Below are 17,890 nucleotides of genomic sequence, written 5' to 3' on the forward strand. Positions count from 1 at the left end.
CGATGTTTCATTTCCTCCCGTGAAGCTTCAGTCGGTGACATTGGCTTAGGGTCAGCTTGTCCACAGGGCCGCAAGGCCTCAGAACCCTGAAGGTTTGGTCGTCTTCTAGGCGGCGCTCTTGGAATTTCGAGAAGCGGCCAGTCGTGAGCCCCCAGGAGCAGGTCCCACCGCCGCAAAGAACCAGGTCTGAGTGTAACTCCAGGTCAGAGTCTCCGGCAGAACCACATCCACCCAGAAGAGGGAAAACAGGAACGTGAAAGGTAGAAATTAAGCCATTTCTGCATATGAGCTCAAATGAGTCGCTGTTAAATTACAACATAGCTCTCAGAAATTTCATACATATTGTTTTGCAACAATGGTAATTTGAGATAGGACATGGAAAAAGCAATAACCCGATGCAGAAAATAGTGTTACAGTTACAGAGAAAGTGCAGTGCAAGCTCACAATAGAGAGCAAAGAGTCCATTTTGTTGTATAGGAAGCCCATTCAATAGAAGTTCTCAATCAGCTTGTAGGAATTGAACCACTTACATTCTTCGGACTCCAGATGACATCATGGTTGGACACTGAGGACAATCCCTAGACACTATTCAATGTTCAACTGGGATCATTCCTAATTACCCAGAGCTTTGGAGCTAGCTTGGTTCCTCCTGCAGGGTGGTGGTAATATCTCCAACTAAAGGGCAGCATCCCTTACCCTGCAGAGGGAAAGGTTTGTAGATTTACTGCGGGTTCTCTTCTTTGTAGGATGTAGGCTTCCCATCTCATCACACATCCCTTAAATCAGCAGGATAGCAAACAGCGGGGGCACAGGCAGAGTGGAATGCACACAGAACTACAGTTCGCAGCCACAGTTGAAGAGACCTGGTGTCCTTAAGAGCATCTAAGGCAGTTCTAAAAGGTGCCTGTGTTAATGAGAGTTCATATTCCACTAAGATGGGAGCTAGAGAGTCTAAGTTTAAAACCTATTCCACGAGTGCTGCAGATGAAATGTTTACCTGGGGTTGCTCACGTTTGTGTTCACTCGAGACCTACCAAGCCCCAGTTCCTCGTGATGCTGGAGGAAGCCGGAACACTCTGTTGTCTCAGGGAGAATGTTGCAGCTCTACACAGACAACGCCCAAGGTCAGGACTGAACCTGGCTCGCTGGAGCTGTGAGGAAGCAGGGTGCTGGTGCAGTCGGTACGTCTACAGGCTAGGAACGTGGACTGAGTCCAGAGTTGTAAGTCCAGATCCCAACAATGAAGCTGCGGAATTCATTTAATCATCTGGAGCCAATTCGGGAAATGGTGACTGTGAAAAAACGTTAACATCTGTTTAGAGTATGTTCTTTGGAAAACCTGTCAGTTTTACCCAGTCTGGAGACTTTGTACCCACTAGTGTGAATGAATAAAACCTGCGCAGTTCAAGGGCAATTGGGGATGGGCAATAAATGCTGGCATTATCAGCGGTGCGCAGAGTTTGTAAATGAATAAGTAACAAAAGATTTCATTTACCTCGGGGTGTATAGGGGGTCCAGGGAGGGGTAGCACCTCTGCTGAAGGGGATTGTTGTGTCCATTCTGGGGCAGCTCACTCACCTTTGGTCCCCACCGGGCAGTCAGCTCTCACCTGCTGAGAGCTGTTTCATGAAACAGCTGTTTCACCAAGTAGCTGTTTCATGCGACTTTGATGGGTGGTCTAGGCCGGGCGAGGATGGCCAGTGGGTCTGATACCCCGGTGAGATGCAGACACATCTACCCCACCATGCAGAGTCTGCTCCGGCAGACTGGGCGGAGAAGATCTACAGTGAGATCCAACAGCCAGGAAAGCGGCTCTGCAATTCTCTGTGAAGATGTTTCATAGTGCAGCAACTTTCTATAGTAGATTTTAAAATGCTTTCTTATATCTGTAAAGACTATCTTTGAGTGCACTACCTAATGTATTACAAATATAAAACTTGAATATGAACTCATCTAATGAACAGTTCATGAAAACACATCCTCACCTAATTAGTAATCTATCGCATTACCAGATCCACATGGCATTGAGATAGATCCTTCACTGTCCTGACTCCACACCAATCATTCACACGAATCCTACACTGTCACTGTCTCCACGTTCACTCCAGTTCCCCAGATTCTACCGCTTACCAAAGCACTCTAGGGGGATGGAGTTAACCTAGCAACTCACATATCTCTGGGATGTAGCAGGAAAGTAGACCATTGAGAGGAAACCCATTTTGTCACAGAAAAAAACATGCAAACTCCACATAGACAGCAGTGGAGATCAGGATGGAACACAAGCAGCTGGTGCTAGGAGTTAATAACTCTGCCCACCCCTGTATCACCCCAAATTTAAACGTTTTATTCTAACTAAAGGCTCATGGCCTGCAGCTGAAACAAAGTAAAAGAGATAGCTTGAACCACAAAGTTTTACAAGAAGGTACAAGCACAAGGTTTTAATTCACAGATGTAGCTACAAAACACTCACTGACCCACAAATCCACCAAGCACAGAAATTAGTCATCACCACGAAATTAGAGGTTTTCACCCTCTAGCTGAAAACAATTGTCATCAGATCCCCTTTAAAGCTTTTAGCCCTGCCACAAACATAAATCCCTCGTGCTTTAGATACCTCTTCAATGGGTAAAGTTTGCCCACAATGCACCCTACCGATTCCTGCCCCTCAAAATGTTGGTATACCTGCCACAGCCTCCTACATCTCAAGAAAAATAAGTGCAGCTTATCCAATCTCTCCACATAACTGGAAAGTTTCGTTGTAGGCAACATCCTGGCAAATCTCCTCTGCTTTCTACCAGCACATTCACATCCTGCCTTTAGTGAAACAACCAGAAACTGCACACAATATTGCAGATGTGAAAACCAATGTTTAAGAAACTTTTAACATAACTGGCCTGCTCTTAAACTCTCAGTTAATGAAGGCAAATATCCCACATGCCTTCTGTATCTACCTTGAATGCCTCCTTCAGGGCATCTATGGAGATATACACTGAGGTCCCTTTGTTCTTCAATGCCTTCTATGGGCCTACCATTCATTATCTATGTTCTCCCACAATGCATTTCCTCTCACCCATCACTATTAAGTTCCATCTTCCCTGCCCTTCTCTACTAATTGATCAATGGCATCATCTAGCTTTTGATTACCCTCCTTATTATCAATAACAACACTAGCTTTTGAGCAAAGTTTCTATTCCTGCCTCCAAAATTTCCAACTGTACCATTAAAATCTGTAATAAAGGGCTCAGCACACCATTGATCACAGGCATCCAGTCACAAAAGTAGCACCGCGCAATAACCCCGACTCCCATCACCAGGCCGGTTTCGGATCCAATTTGCCGACTTGTCCTGGATGCCATGGATACCAAACAACAGCACACACAAAATGCTGGTGGAACACAGCAGGCCAGGCAGCATCTATAGTGTGTTGTTGTTTGAATTTCCAGCATCCGCAGATTTCCTCATGTTTGCTCCATGGATACCAATAGTTTGGGCCAGCTTTCCATGTGACGCCTTGTCTAAGGCCTTACCGGACTACTTCAACCTCACTATCCTCATCAAAGTATTTTGTTACCTCTTCAAAAACTTTGAAGTATTAAGGAAGGAACTCCTCACAACAAAGCCATATTGACTAACTAATCCCAAGTGCAAACTAAAGAGTTGGATGTGGAGCTAAAATGGCTTCCCCAGTCCATCAGTGAAACAGTTCAGTTCTTCCTCTTCTAATGTCTCTATTTTCCTTTTCAAGGTGGCTGGGCTCCTGTCAGATTGTATGATCTACAGTATGGTTCTGCACAGTGTCATGTTCCCGTCCTTGGACTTCGTTGACTGGCCACGTTTTCAGTATGTCCGGGTGCAGCTTGAAGCTGGGCACCTTCGGGGTGCGGCCTTGCTCGTTTCTGTGGACACAAGTCCTTGCCGGCGTTGCAAACGGAAGTGTGGCAGGAGTCGGAACAGTGAGACAGCGAGAGAAGCCGTCAGAGGCCTCTGCACTCAGTTGATCGATTGCTCGCTCGCTCTCGATGGCGAGTAACAGCGTGCTGCCAATTCCCGATTCAGGGTACTCGAAATGAAAAGGCAACGCTTCAGACTGTGACTGTATAACCGGAGCAGTGACTGCTTGTCTCCCCCATCACTGTGGAAGGAGTGATATCTGTCTCTCCCTTGGTGAGAGAGAGAGCCTGAGGGATGTCGAGTTGCTGGAATGAACAGTAATTTGTGATGGAGGCCGTGGTCTCTCTTTGGGAGTGTTGCTGGTGCTTGCATGGTAGGTGCTGGGAATGCTGATGCTCTATACTAAAATAAGAGGGGGAGGGGAGAGGGTTGATGCTGTTTGCACATGGGAGGGGGCAGGGCGCTTTGGGGTTCTTATAGTTTTTTTTCTGCCATTTATTCTTTGGGATTTTTTTTCTGTTTCGAGGATGTTAGCAGAGATTAAGAATTTCACATTGTATATTGTACACCTTCTCTGATATTAAATGAAACCATTGAACCATTAAACTAATCCTGTCCCTTGGAAAATTGGCCGACGCCTTCCTGCACTGATGTTAGATGCGCAGGTCTAGTCTTTTGCCCTTCCTGAAGTGGTACTATGCATGCTGCCCTCCGGTAATCTGGTATCTCACCTTGGGCCAGCAAAGATTCTCCATCAGGGTGCTGGCAATCTCCCTGCCTCCCAAAGCAGCCTGGGATACATTCGCATCAGATCCTACCGAAATAAGCCCAGTGAGATGTCTACTATATCCTTCTTCTTAATAGTAACACATCTGAGAATTTCACTACTCCTTTCCCTGAATTCTGCATCTATAAAGCCTTTTTCCCTGTTGAATGAAGATGACGATTTCATTTGAACTGCATCCTCTGATTCAACCCATAGATTATCCTTTTGTTCTGTAATGAACCCTGCTCATTTCCCAGTTGCCTTCTTTCCCTTAACACAGTATACTCTAAAAATGTTTTGTGATCTTCCTTAATTTTACCCATCGGTAATACTTTGTGCCCGCTCTTTGCACTCCTAATTTCTTTTACGAGTGCTTCCTACACTCTCTCTCTCTCTCTCTCTCTCTACTCCTAACGAGTCTCCCATTTTCTTCAGTGTCGACACCTGCTGTATGACTCTGAATTCCTCTATGTAGTTCTCTACAGTATGTCCACTGACATCCTGGTTTCCTTGCACTTGTTGTCCTTACCTTTCTCCCCCGTGGAAATACACCAGCTCTCACTGTTTCTCTTCCCACTTGTCAGACGTAACTGCTCCCAGCTTACCTTTGCCAGTTCCTGTCCCAAGACAGTCGACCTTTTCCTGATTCAGGACCTTAATTCCAGACCACAATTATCCTTTCTTGTAACTACTTTGCAACCTAAAAGTCACTATTTCCAAAATGCTCTCCCACTCATACTTCAGTCACCTGAATAAACTCTCTTACAGTACTGACTCTTCTTTAGAAGGACTAGTCACATATTGTACCTACTCTACAAGCTCTCCTGGATTCTCTAAAAAAGTTCAGTACCTCCATGCCTTTCACACCAGAGCAACCTCAACTAATATTGGGGAACTCATAATTTCCAAACACCAAAACTCTATTCTTTGTACATCCTGTTATCCCTGGCTTGTCTACGTTTGTTCCTCCATCTTCTCCTGACTGCAAGGAGGCTCGCAGTATATCCCGAGTAAAGCAACTACAATCCTTGTTGTTCCTCGGTTCATCCTGCGTGGAATCATTTATAAAGCCAACTGGACACCCTCCCTCGCAAGTGCAGTGAGGGACTGCAAGGCCTCCAGCCCTTTTGCAATCCCCTCCCCCCACCAAGCATGAAGGATGACATCATCATTGTGTGCCGTGTCGTATGAGATAGGTGAACATCGTGTCATTACCATGATTGTTTTTGGCATTTTGTTCTTATAGAAGTGCTTTGCCATTGCCTCATTCTGGGCAGTGCCTTGACAAGACCGGTGACCTCAGCCATTATCAACACTCTTCAGAGAGTGGTCACATAAACCAGGACTTGTGATATCCACCAGCTGCTCATACGACTATCCGCTGCCTGCTCCAATGACTTCACGGGACCTTGATTGGGGAGAGGGCATGAAGCAAGTACTACACCTTGCCCAAGTGTGACCTAGCAGAGGCAAGGAATGTCTTACACCTGCTTTGGTAGAAACCTGTCTCCTCCCCTGCACCCAACTGAATGATGTAGATGAGCTGAAAGCCCTGACTTTCTTTCAACCATATACCTGTGATGGCATTCTAAGTATATCTGTGTCATTAGATTCCCTGTCTTAAAACAGATTCAATTTTGTCTTGGACTGCTCACACACGAGGGTCTTATTACACCTGCATCTGCTCTGCCCACTGGACTGACCTAGTTTTCCTTCCTTGCATTTGACTATACCTCCAGTCTTCAACCCTCCCACCAACCATACAGCTCTGCCTCAATCCTCTGTCAATTAGTCTAAGCCCTTTCCAATCTCCCTACAAAGGTATTGAACCCAAGGCAGTTCAGATTTAATTTGCCATGTTTCAATACATTATGTTTCTACTTCATTCTGCACTTTGTCACAAACGTTCTGTCCGTCTCCACATTCCTTCCTTCTCTGCAACTTGGAACATGCATATCATCCTCTTCAGTTCGATGAAGAGTCTTGACCCAGGACCACAACTGTTTCGCTCTCTACAGATGCTGCTTGACCTGCTGAGGAATCCCAGCATTCCTTCTCTCCATCTTCCAGTGTCTGTGATACTTAGCCATGCTGGACATAAAGCAAATGGAAATTAAAGTCCACGTTGGCTCTCTGTTGCTTGCTAATCTGTCCATAATAATACTCAGGACAGTTATAGTTTAAGTAGGTATTATTTAACAGGAAAATATAGACCATTTCTTTGTTTTGTGGGCTCTGTGGCTCTCTCGACTGGTTACGGGCACTGAGCTCAGTAATCCATGGATTCTACTGCCATCTGCTGGAGAATTGTGGAGCATCTTGAAAGAGAGAAATTAAAAAAATAGAATTTAAATAAGGTTTAAATCAGGACTCTCTTAAATGACATGAAATCTGTTTTGCAGCAGCAGTACCGTGTAAAGACACAAAATCATTATAAATTACAGAACAATAGCTAGTGCAAAAAAGGGAATAATGAAGAAATGCTCATGGGTTCATGGATTGTTCAGAAATCTGATGGTGAAAGGGAAGAAGCTGTTCCTGAATCTTTGAATATTGGCCTTCAGGCTCCTGTACCTGCTCCCGTGGAGAGGGAGTGCTCCAGATGGTGAGGGTCTTTAATGATGGATGCCACTTTCTTGGGGCATCACCTCTTGATAGTGGGGAAGGTTGTGCCCGTGGTAGAGCCAGCTGAGTCTACAACCTTCTCCATGCCAGGTGGTGATGCAGACAGTTAGACTGTCCTCCACCGTACGTCTATTGAAATTTCCAAATCTCCCCACGAAGTAGAGCGGCTGGTGAGCCTGATTCGTGATGACTTTGTTTTTGCCTTGGAGCGGTTAAAATTTTGATTGCAATCAACCCACTTGATTAAAAGATTTGCTGCAAGTTAATTGTGATTTTAAGTGCGCTGTTAAATGGCAAATGTTTCATTCTCAATTGTTAGTGTATTCTACTTCCTAAAATGTATATGTAACAATTTTCAAGTTTTATTAATTGTATTAGTTTGTGAATGTTCCCAAATGACAATTTTACATCAGTTTCACACTCCATTTGCCATCTCTAAGAGTTTAAAAGAAGGCTAAAGAAACAATAAAACGGGATGCACAAAATCTACATACTGTACTTGTTATTGTGTGTGTGTGTGTGTGTGTGTGTGTGTGTGTGTGTGTGTGTGTGCGCGTGCGCGCGCATGTTTGACAGCTGACAAAGCAGGGAGTGAGTTTTTCACCAGCACTTTTACAAAAGGGGTTCTTCATCCCACCGCTCTCCGTCCCTTTCTTGTCCCTGCACCACATGACTGTGACACCAGAGGTGACTTAGTCCTAGGCCAGGTTACAGGCATGAAATACCACACTTGGCCAAGCGGTGCTGAAGTAACAATCTCTCGTTCAACGCCAACAAAACCAGGGAGATAATCATCGACTGCAGGAAAGGTGAAGTCAGGGAGTCCAGAGGTGGAGGCGGTCAGCAGCTTCAAGTTCCTGGGCATTAACATCTCAGTTGCCCTGGACTGGGCCCAGATCTTAGATGCAGTCACAATGAAGGGGTGCAGCGCCTCTACTTTCTCAGAGGCTAAAGGAGGCTTGGCGTGGAACCAAATGCATTAGCAACCTTCTCCGAGTGCACTGTCGGAAATGTTCTGACCAGTTGCATCATGGCCTGGTATGGTAATTACAGCCTGGCAGAACATAAGAGGCTGCAGAGGGCAGTGGGCACGGCACCCGTTAACTTTGACAGAACCTACAGGAGGTATTGCCTCAACGGGTCAGCTCCTCACTGCCACCATCAACCAGGAGAGGAGGTACAGAAGTCAGGAACCAGGTTCAGGAACATCAACCTCCCTGCAATTGTCAGTTTGTTGAACAACAGTCCCGCAGAATACTATGGAGCGTTTCCAACCCCCTCTTGCCCGACCATGGAGCTGCCTCTGACTTGTGAGTTTGTTTTACACTAATAGCTCATTTTACAATCCTTTTCTCTGCTGTTTCGCACCACTTCTGCATAATTTACAAATGATATTGCTTGAATCAGTTTAAGATGGTGGTACAGCTCACTGGTGGTTCTCGGGGCAAGGAAATTGACTAAATATTACTAACACTTTTAGATGGGAAATTGTGGTAAGCAATCTCTGGAAGCAATGAAGAGGCAAGCGACAGTGAGGCTGTCTGAGGGTTGAGGCGTGCAGGTGCGAGGCAGAGCAGGAGCAAGGTCGAGGCACGTTCCAGGAGAAGATGGAGTCGGTATCAGAGTTGGAGCAAGCAGGCTTGATCCATCTACGTGCCACACTGATTTGGAAAGGTCGAATGCGGGACGGAAGCGGCCCAGAACAAGTTGCTGGGGCCGGGCCCAGGCCTGAGTTTGGGGTAGGATCCTGCACTCGGACAATTTAAACGTCGGGCGAGATGGACTTAGAAGGAAAGGTATCAGGACCAGAGGCAAGGGTTGAGCTGGTTCTGCTCCATGACATTTTATTCTACTCTCCTCGGCCCTGAAGCTGAGGCTTTATCATGCACCGACTCACCTGGGCTTAGTGTCCGTCAGCTTCCTGGCGATTTGCCACTGTTTGATGGACTGAGACTGCGGGCCTACTCTGGCTGCTCCCGGCTTTGGGTTTACGGACTCAGTTTCCTTCTGACTCCTGGTGCCGGCTTTATTGTTTGCATGATTTAATTTGATTTGGTTTTTTTCTCTCTCTCTCTCTGTGTATTGGGTGTTGGTCTTTTTTTAAATTGGATTAGTTCAGGTCTCCTTGTTTCTTGGCTGTCTGTAAGGTTGTATAATTTATCCGTACTTTGATAATAACTTTGAACTTTAAAATTTGAATCTACATTGCTGTGATGCTGCTGCAGGCATTGAGCCTGGACCTGAGCACATGACAAAAAACTTTAACTGAGTGCCAGCATTTCTCAGGAAATTAATACAGAACGGTTCAAAGTTCAAAGTACATTTATTATCAAATTATATACACTCTATACAACCTTGAGATTTGTCTCCTTACTGGCAGCCACAAAACAAGGAACCCCAATAGAAACTCTTAAAGACAAAAGGAGACTGTCAACACACGCAAGGTGCAGAGAGAAAGAAAAGCAAATTGTGCAAACTATAAGAGCAAGCGAACGGCAATCAGGGCTGAAGTTCACAATGCCGGGCATCACTGCAGCCGATTCGGAAGACCATTCGTTACAAACCACAGCCTCAGCCCAGAGTCAGGGAAACCTCGCAGAGCAGCGGGCCAAACCTGCCACTCTCTCGCCTCCAACCCTGATCCCGCTGGACAATCCGGCCCCGGCGCTTAAGTCCACTCAAAATATCGGTAAATACACCGGAGTGATTAGGGGAGAGTATGGATACATACCACAGGCTAGACTGCTCAAACTGGCTTTATTTTTCATGATTTAAGGGCAAGAGGTGTCAATTCCTGGCAACAACAAAACCTGCTGGATGAACACAGCAGGGCAATAGGCATCTGTGAAGGCAGAGGGACGATCAACATCTGTACTGTTCCTTTGCCTCCACAGATGCTGCTTAATCCATTGAATTCCTCCGACAGTATGTGTTTTGCTACAAATTCCTCTTGGTCTCCTGGTGAGACCATGCCTGGAGAACTGTGTGCCCTTTTGGTCCTATACTAAAATTAGACACACGGAGTACAGTGAACATCCACAAGACTGGGGTAATAAGTCTATTGTGATGACAGAGATTAAATAGGTTCAGAGTTTAGAAGCATTAGCGATAATCATATTGAGTAGGGCAGCCCGGTAGTGCAGCGGTTAGCGTAAGACCAGCACCAGCACCAGCAATCAGAAGATTGGCATTCAATTCCTGCGTCTGTCTGTAAGGAGTTCGCATGTTTTTCCCGTGACTGTGTGAGTTAGTTCTGGGTGCTTCGTTTTCCTTCCATTTTCCAAAGACTTTGCAAGTTAGCGTTAATAAATTGTGAGCATGGCGATATTTGCAGGCTGGCCCCCAGCACAATCTTAGACCACGCTGGTTGCTGATGCAAAAACGGAACACTTTACAGTACGTTTCCGTGTACACCTGACAAATAAAGTGAATCTTTAATCTTTGGATTATGCAAAAATTCTTATGGGGGCATGTTAGGGATTCCTCCTGACTGAGGAGACCAGAATTAGGAATCACAGTCTGAAGGTACGGGAATAACCAGTTAGGACTAAGTTGACATGATTCTTCAGTCAAAGGGTAGTGAATTTTGTGTACTACGTATGTTTATCAAAATGGCTTCTTTGTTTGTTAAAAGTAAAACTGCTTCTTTGTTACGCTAACTGGAGAGAGAGTGTTGTCTGGCAGAGCACTCTCGAAGCTTCTCGCTGTCTGTTTAGGTTTAGGATTGCTGATAATGGGGGTTGTATTCATTTGTTAACCAACGGGGTTGGATGTCATTTTTACCTTGTGAGTCTGGGAGCTGGGATTTCGTGGTCTTTTCCGCAGCGGGGAAAGAAGACGCCAAAGAAGGTGGACGTGTGCCGCGCTGTTCGGTCGGTCACTTCGGGTGGTCCCAGGTGCGGGGTCGTGGAGGTCGGAGGAAAGCGAAGAGTGGTAGAAGGGTTCGAAGGTTGAGCTCCAACGATGTGCACTAAATTGACTGAACTCTGATAAGCTTTGGCGCCTTTTACTTTATTTTCTTTTCCTTCATATATTCTGTATTGTTAGTAACCACTTAGTTCTAGTAAAATCTTTAAAGTATATTCTATAACAGTATCTGGTGTGAGTTTGATATTGTGTGTGCAACGCTGCATTAACTTGTTTTCCACAGCACCTGCGTATACGGGAGGCGGGGTTGGCGAGAGGCTAGAATTTCTCCCCTAGACATACTCCAGCCTGTCGCGTAAGTGTAACATTTGGAATCCTCTATTCCGGAGGACAATCATCGATTTCTGCATTTTAAAGGAGCAGAGAATATCTGCAATAAAAGACGGAGTATGGTGAAGACGCTCAACAGGTTGGGCAGCATCTGTTGAGAGAGAAACTGGGACAATTTGATTAATGACCTTTGAACTGGGAGAGGTTAGAACTCAGTGTGCTTGCAGCTGCCAAGAAGCAGGTGGGATGGTTGAGAGCAAAGGGGGCGTCTGTGATAGGGGAAGATCTGGAGGGACAGGATGACGTGACAGAGAGTGGTGCCTGCTGAGGGACAGTGGCGAAGATTAGTCAGTCACAGCCAACCCGCCTGGAGGGACGTACATGGATGAAGGACAAAGGAGAGAGAAAAAGTTAAGCACTGGAATTGTGGGATTGCGACACAAATCTGAAATATAAGAGCTTGCTTGAAATAACCATCAGATCAGGGAGCATTTGCGGAGAGAGCAAAACCAAGGATCTGCATCAGAAATGTGGAAGGACTGATTGGGTGTTTGGATGGTGGGAATGCGAGAGGCAGAAGGGATGGCGTTGCATCTCCTGTGGTTGTATGGAAAGGTGCTGAGAGAAGGGGTTTGGCATCGGTGCCAGAGATTCCTTGGATCCCATGATCCCTGCATTCTAATCCATTTATTTCATGCAGATGTTCTCCATGGGCTCTGACCTTCTCAGTCTCCTCTGTTGTCCTTAGTAAAGGTTTCGTTGGAAGTTCAGCTACACTGTCTTTGCCCTCATCTATCCTGCTGCACTTTAAAGAAACAGCCGAGGTTGGTTGTGGATGGCCTTCCTGGCAGGATCCATGTGGGTTTCTCTGGATTTTCTGCCGATGCATCATTACCTCAGGGTTCCCTGGTCTCCCTTTCATCAGCATTGACCTCTGACCCCATGGACTGCTTGCAGAGATCACATCAGGTGTCTGCCAACCCCCTTCACCCCTGTGGTCTTATCACCAGCAGCAATCACTGAAGGTCCTCACCATCCAGGACATGCCCTCTTCATGTACTACCACTGGGGAAGAGGTACTGAAGCCTGAAGACCCACACGCAATGAATCAGAAACAACTTTTTCCCCTCCACCATCACAGTTTTGAATGAGCCCATGAAACTACCTCATTTATTCCTTTGTATTTGTACTATTTATTTATTTTATCATTTATAGTGATTTTACGTATTGCACTGTACTGTTGCCGCAAATTAACAGATTTTCGTCATCTATGCCAGTGATAATAAACCCGATCCTAGCTCTGATTTCGATTCCTTTTCTCCTTTTGCCTCTGCTGTTCCTTCCCAGAATTACTTTAAGGGCTAACCTGGAGATTATTCTCTACTAAACTGGGATAGATTAGCAATTTTTTCCCTTCTGTGATGCCTTTTTGTCCTCCTTAATCTTCTGATCTTCCCACCACTGGTCTCCTTGGTCCAGAGCAACTCCTGTGGATCGTGGGTATCGGGCTCCATCTTGTGGATGTGGAAAGAACAGCAAGTTACAAGAAAACTCTCTTGGACTCCTCTCCCTCTGCTGCAGTTCCACGACTGTCCTCCTCGGTGGGGGGGTTGGAGAGCGCTGTCCACCTGCACTCCTCTCTCAGAGAGGCTGGAGGGGCAAGAGAAATGGTTTCAGAAGTGGAAGTGAGGGGAAGAGAGAGTGAGGTGAGATTAAGCAGAGCAGATTTGGGATGTCACATCCAGTTCTGCAACATGGAGCTTCCAGACAATGAGTAAAACTCCGAGAATCTGGCACCTTCAGAACCGGTTATGCTGGACTTGTAGATTTTCTGACGTTACATTATTACCTCTTTTTCATGCATTTAATAGCAATATAATGGATTTTCCGTGCTGGCGCATAGCCAAGTGGTTAAGGCGTATGTCTAGTGATCTGAAGGTCGCTAGTTCGAGCCTTGGCTGAGGCTGCGTGTTGTGTCCTTGAGCAAGGCACTTAACCACACATTGCTCTGCAACAACACCGGTGCCAAGCTGTATCAGCCCTTGCCCTTCCCTTGGACAACATCGGTGGCGTGGAGAGGGCAGACTTGCAGCTTGGGCAACTGCCGGTCTCCCATAAAAAAAACCTTGCCCCGGCTTGCGCCCTGGAAACCTTCCAAGGCGCAAATCCATGATCTATCGAGACTAACGGAGGCCTACAATAGATTTTCCAGTCAGTTTTAGGTTAATGGCAGGACCCTTAAAAGTTTTGATATACAGAGTGATCTTGGGTTCCAAGTCCATCGCTCCCTGAAAATTGCAACACCAGTAGATAGGGTGGTTAAAAGGATGTACAGTATGCTGGCTTGTATTGGTTGGGGTATGGTGCACAAGAGTTGGAAAGGAAAGAAGCTGACTAGGGAGTTGCCTGCCTTAGGGGGCATCAGCTACAAGGAGAGAATGGACAAGCTTGGGCTGTTTTCTCTGGAGTAATAGACGCTGAGGAGAGACCCGATAGAGGTCTATACAATTGAGGGATGGAGTAGGTTGTCAGGATTTCCCAGGGTAGAAATGTCAAACATGAGAGAGGGGGAAAGTTTAAGAGAGAAGTGTCACAAAGTGAGTGGCAGGTGCCTGAGGTGGTAATGGAGACAGATACAGCAGTGTCTTTTTTGAAGCTTTCAGACAGATATGTGAATACAGCAGGCAGTGGATCATGCCGAAGAGTTATAGTTTGATTTGGCATCAAGTTCAGCACAGACTTTGTGGGCTGAAAGGCCTGTTCCCATGCTGTATTTTTCTACGCTTCGGGTTTGAGGAATTGAAACATAGAACCACTCCAGACCTGTATCCAGCTGCCTACTTACCAGCATTCCTTATCCCTGGTCGGATCATACACCTGGCCCACTCTCCCAGTAATGAACTGCCTACCTCACACCTACTGTAAATCCAGTCTCCAGTGGCTGCGCTCGCCACGCTGACTGCTGAGGAAGCCTGTGACGGCAGCATTTCTCCAGCATGTTGCTGGAGACATATCCCCTCAGGTCTAAGGTGGGAGTTCCACTCCCAGCATGGCATCTTGTGGTTACAGAGGAAGGGGAGAGATGCTGATAGAACTGACCGTAATCCCTGGCTGGTGAGAAGATCCATCAGGCTCACCAATAGCAACTGAGGAGAGAGACCATGCCATCTTTGCCTCTTCTGGCCTTTGTGACTGGAGTCTTATCGTATATTAAACTCCTCCACGGATCTACCATAATTATGAATGGACAGCAAATGCCGGCATCTCCACAACCTGTGAATAAATGTGAAAAAAGAACCAGATTAAGAATTATATTCTTGCTCGACCTGTCTCTGAAGAACCAGGAAAAAAATATTGGAACATAAGATAAGATGGAGCAGGCCATTGGGCCAGGCAAATCTGCTCCGCCATTCAGAACGATAGAACGTAGAGCAGTGCTGTGCATGATCAGACCGCTCGGCCCACAATGTTGTGCTGATCCAATTAAATTACTAATCAAATGGGCAACCTAACTAATTCCTTCTGCCTATACAATGTCCATATCCTTCCATTTTCCTCACGTTCATGTGCCTATCTAAACATCACTTAAAAATCCCGAATGTGTCTACCTCTACCCCCATCCCAGACAGTGCATTCTGGGCACCCACTGCTCTCTGTGTAAAAAAACACCCTCCTATGAAATTACCCCCCCTCATCTTAAATGCATGCCCTCTGGTATTAGACATTTTAATCCTGGTAAAAATATACTAGCTGCCTACTCTATCTATGACTCTCATACTCTATCATGTCTTCCCTCAACCTCGTCTGCCCCAGCCTCACATTATACATGCCTTTTAATTCAGGCAACCTCCTGGTGAACTTTTTCTGCACCGTCTCCAAAGTCCCGACATCCTTCCTGTAACGGGGTGATCAGATGCAGCCTGACTAGAGATTATCAAGCTGCAATATAACCTCCTGACTTTTGAACGCAATGGCTCAACTAACAAAGGCAAGCATGCCATAAGCCTTCTTAGCCACCTGATCAACCTGTGTAGCCACTTTCAGGGAGCTGTGAACTTGGACTCGAAGATCCCTCTGCTCTTCTTCTGTACTGCTTCTTTACATTTGACCTACCAAGGTGCAACACGGCACATTTGCCCGGGTTAAACTCCATTTGCCATTTCTCTGCACATATTCCCAACTGATCTATATCCCATTATATTCTTTGCTAGTCTTCTATGCTATCCGCAATACCACCAATCTTTGTATCATCTTCAAACTTACTAACCCACCCATCCACATTTACGTACATTACAAACAGCAGAGGTCCCAGTGCAGATCCCAGTGCGACATCACTGTTAACAGACCTCCAGCTGGAATAAGTCCCTTCAACCACCACTCTGACTTCTAAGGGCACCACAGGGCTCCAAATTCACCAATCACTCTCGTCACCTTGTCAAAGAAACTCAGCCAAGTTAGTAAGACACAAACTGCCCTGCACAAAACCATGCTGGCTCTCCCTAATTAGAACATGGCTCTCCAAATGCTCATAAGTCCTATCCACAGAGAATTCTCTCCAGTAAGTTCCCTACCTCTGTTGTGAGACTCACCAGTCCATCGTTTACAGGATTAGTGCTGGTTCTCTTCTTCAATAGTGGAACCTGTGGCTAGAGAGGAGACAAAGATATTAATCAAGGCCCTAGCAATTTCATCTCTTGGCTCTTGCAGTAACATGGGGTATATCCTATCAGGTTCTCAGGATTTATCCACCTTAATGCTCTTCAAGAGACCCAACAATACCTCCTCCTTTACTTCAAAATCCCCTAACATATTAATATGCTTGGCACCAGTCTCCTTATCTTCACATCCTTCTTCTTGGTGAATACTGATGTAAAGTACTCATTAAGGACCTCAGCCACATCCTCTGCATCCAAACACTCCTGTTCACCCTTTGTCCTTGCGTGGTCCTACCCTCTCTCTAGTTACCCTCTTACCCTTGATGTAGGTATTGAATGCTTTGAGATTCTCTTTACTCCTACTTGCTCAGGATCTTTTCGTGGCCCATCCTGGAGATCCTAATTCCCTTCTTGAGTTCTTCTCTGGACTATTTATAGTCCTCATGGACTCGGTCTGATTCTAGCTTCCTGAGCTTTGCATACTTTTCCTTTATCTTTTTGACTAGATTCATCACCTCCCTCGACATCCAAGTTTCTCTTACCTTGCCATCCTCGTCCTTCCTCCTGACTGGAACATATCTATCCTGTACTCTGTGCAATTGTCCTTTAAACATTCTCCACATATCAGATGTGGACCTGCCCTAAAAAAAACAGCTGTTCCCAATTAACTCTCCCTCATTCCTGCCTCATACTCCAACTTAATACTCTCCCACAAGGCCCATACTTATCCTTATCTGTAGCTATCTTAAAACTGAAGGAATTGTGATCACTATTCCCAAATTGTTCACCCACCGAAAGGCCAGTCACCTGGCCAGGCTCATTACCCAGTACCAGGTCCAGTACAGCCCCTCCAGTTGTTGGACTATTTACATATTGATTTAAGAAACCCTTCTGGATACATTTGACAAACTCAGCCACTTGCACTCAGAAGATTTCAATTTATATTAGGGAAATTGAAGTCTGCCATGACAACGATCCTATTGCTCCTACCCCTTTCCTTAATCTGCCTGCGTGTCTGTTCCTCAATGTCCCGGTGGCAATTAGGGTGTCTGCAGTACAATCCCATCGGTGTGATTGCACCCTTCCTATATGGGCTATCAGGGTGGAGATACATCTCTGCCAAAGGAGATGCAAGATGCTCCTTCCCTCTACTAGCCTGCGGGTCGCCCTTAAGCAAGGTGTAGCACCTGCTTAGCCCACCCCCAACCCCGATCAGGGTCATGTGAAGTCAATGGAGCAGGTGATGGATGATCGTATGAGGAGGTGCATATCACGTCCCGGCTACGCGACCGCTGACGTCGGGTAATCCGTGAAGAGTAGTGATGATGGCTGGGGTCACTCATCTCGTGAGGACACCGCCTAGAAGGCGGCAAGGGCAAGCCACTTATGGAGAGAAATGTGCCAAGAACAATCCTGGTCACGGACACAGCACACGATGATGATGACGATGACGACTTGGTAGGCGAGCCCTCCATTATGTTCCCTCGGATTGTCCCTCATAAGGTGCAACTCCACCCCACCCACCCCCATCTATCTTTTCCAAAACACTGAAACCTTAGGAAGATCATGTCTTTCTCTGATACCCTGTCTTTACCCCAAAACCCTGGGAACACAAAAATCTGTCTATCTGTGCCTTAAGTATACTTAAAGAGTTAGCTACAACTACTGACTTTCATAGATTCTCCATTCCCTGCTGTGGTAATATCACATGTCACGTGTAAGAATGTGATTGGACGAAGTTCTGAGCGTGTGCAGA

At 46.0% G+C, this 17,890-nt stretch overlaps 1 long non-coding RNA gene across 1 annotated transcript; it reads right to left on the bottom strand.

The window, feature by feature from the left end:
• Positions 1-1,155: 1,155 nt before the first annotated feature.
• LOC132382006 (uncharacterized) lies at positions 1,156-16,103 on the bottom strand. The gene is made up of 3 exons (XR_009508174.1): positions 16,069-16,103; positions 14,579-14,752; positions 1,156-1,292 (listed from the first exon to the last, which is right to left on the bottom strand). It is a non-coding gene; the product is annotated as an uncharacterized LOC132382006 (long non-coding RNA).
• Positions 16,104-17,890: the final 1,787 nt, after the last annotated feature.

The sequence above is a fragment of the Hypanus sabinus genome, chromosome 27 (assembly GCF_030144855.1).
Source record: "Hypanus sabinus isolate sHypSab1 chromosome 27, sHypSab1.hap1, whole genome shotgun sequence".
Taxonomy (NCBI): Eukaryota; Metazoa; Chordata; class Chondrichthyes; order Myliobatiformes; family Dasyatidae; genus Hypanus; species Hypanus sabinus.